Source organism: Leishmania martiniquensis, chromosome 11 (genome assembly GCF_017916325.1).
Source record: "Leishmania martiniquensis isolate LSCM1 chromosome 11, whole genome shotgun sequence".
In the NCBI taxonomy this organism is placed as follows: Eukaryota; Euglenozoa; class Kinetoplastea; order Trypanosomatida; family Trypanosomatidae; genus Leishmania; species Leishmania martiniquensis.
This window is the reverse complement of record NC_090146.1, coordinates 430,001-432,235: the sequence shown is the minus strand read 5'-3', so window position 1 is coordinate 432,235 and position 2,235 is coordinate 430,001.

The window sequence follows — 2,235 nt, the reverse complement described above, 5'->3', positions numbered from 1 at the left end:
TTGCTCGCCCTCTTGCACGCCGTGGAGTGACCTTTTTGCCTCGCTGCCTTTCCAGAGCGCCCCTACTCATGAAACCGCAGCCCTTCCCCTCTCCTGCGCGCGTAGGCGTCGTGTCTCGGTGAGTGTCGCTGGCTGGGGGGAAAGGGGGTGGTCCCGTCCACTCCGTCCTCCTCCACCTTCCCCTCCCCACTGCCGCAGTCAAGCGCTTCAAGAAACGACGCGCCACCGGCCGGCCCTCACCCACGACGCGAACGTCTGTGCTCAGCAGAAGCCCAGAGGGTAAAAAAAAGGCACGAAATGGGCCAACAATTCTGCAGACGCGAAAGGGCGCGAAGAAGCAGGAAGAAAAAAACGGCGGCAGAAACGAAAGAGAGAGAGACAGACAGAAGGGCGACCGCGCACAGCATCGAGGAGGAAGGGAAGGAGAGAGGAATAGCAGTCGAGGGACCGAAGAACGACTTGACTCGACAAGAGCGTTCGCCGAAGTCTCGTGGTCGGCGATAAGAAAGAAAAAAAACACAAAAAAAAAAAACGAAAAAAGAGGAAGCGGAGGGATGCGTGTATATGTGCCCCTCCTCTCCTTGCCACTCCTCCGCTCCAACTCCAACGATATACTCGCTTTTTCGTACGTTACGTTGGTGTTGCTGGGGTCTGCGCGGCCCTCCTCGTTGCGCTTCCGGGGAAGAGGGGTGGTCTCCGTCGCGACGTTGATTCGGGTGCTGATAGCGGATGCTGATCGTCTCCCCCTTGTCCCCCTTCCCTTCTCCCCCACCCCCTCCACCTCACACCCAGACACAGACAGGAGCGAGCGCGTGCGTGGGAGACGGCACGGCTTCCAAAGCGATCTGACCAACGTATTGCACGCGTGCGTTGGCGTCGAAAGGGACTGGAGATGTGAAACACGTTGGCCCAAGGGCAAAAAAAAAGAAGACAGGAACGGAGGAAAGAGAGCTTGAGAGAGCGCCAGCCGCTAAGGAGAAAACACAAGATGCGTGAGGAGCGACAGAGCGACAACGCGTATACAGAACAACGAAAAAAAAAAGCGAACGCACGTACAAGACGCCTTCGCTACACTCGCGCCCCCACGCAGAAGTAAAAGACAAGAAAAAAATGGGGGCAAAGTAAGACAGCCAATGAAAGGAAACAATCGGCTGGGCATGAGAGAGCAGACACAACGAGAGACGAAGAGGAGGGCGGCGACGAAGAAAAACAGAGAGAGGGATATAAAAAAAAACGCACGGAGACAGAGAATAGTCACAGAGAAGCGAATCAACAGGAGCGAGAAAGGGCCGAAATCAAAGCGCGAAACAAAAAAAGACGCAGAGGGGAAACGAACCCAAAAAGGACAGAGTTGACGAAGAAAAATGAGAACGAAGGGCCGCACGTGACACACACACACACACTCGCTCAATCGCAAAGGAGCGACAGGTGGGGGGGGGGCACCGTGTGTGCGTGGAGGTGGTCACCTCTCACTCGTGCGTGCTCCTGTGAAGGGATCCAAAAGAGACCGCTCTGGAAGCCGGTGGGACGAGGAGGCGTTGAAGGGGTGTGAAATAGAATACTGACCAGAAAAGAATGGAGAGACGACGAGGTGCTGGCATGAGACGGGCAGGCGCGCATGGAGAGGGGAAGTACACCAGAGGAAACTGTTGACATGAGCGGGATGTCAACCGAAGAAAAAAAAAGAAGCGCGCACGCCGACACGAGCGAACGAACACTCGAGCGGCAAAAGAAGAAAAAAGCAGCGAGCCAGTCAGCTTCTACGGGGGATCACTGCACGTGTACGTGTACATAATATGTGCGTGTATGTATTTATGTCTGTATAACTATGCGCGCGCGCGTGTGTGTGTGTGTACTGCCGGAAGGCGGGAGAGGGAGAGCAAGGGGGGGACAAGCAGAGAGAGAGGGGGGCGAAGGAGAGAGGTAAAGGAGCGAGAAGCCGAAAGCGAACAAAGCGGAAGAGCTGTGTTGCGTGACGTGTGTAGGGATGGGGCTGTGCCTGCTCAGCTGCTTCAGAGGTCGTTGTGGTGGTGAATGAGGGAAGAGCAAAGGACAGGGCACGACTAACGTCGCCAAGATGGTGTAAAGGAGAGAGCGCGCAAAGCGCGACGCCGGAGATCGAGCAGCGAGAGGGATGGCGGAAGAACTGGAAGAGGTTCCACGAAGAGGAGACTCAGTGAAGCGCCGGCTCGTATGCGCGTACGTCTCTGTTTGAACGCAGCTAAATTACGCCTC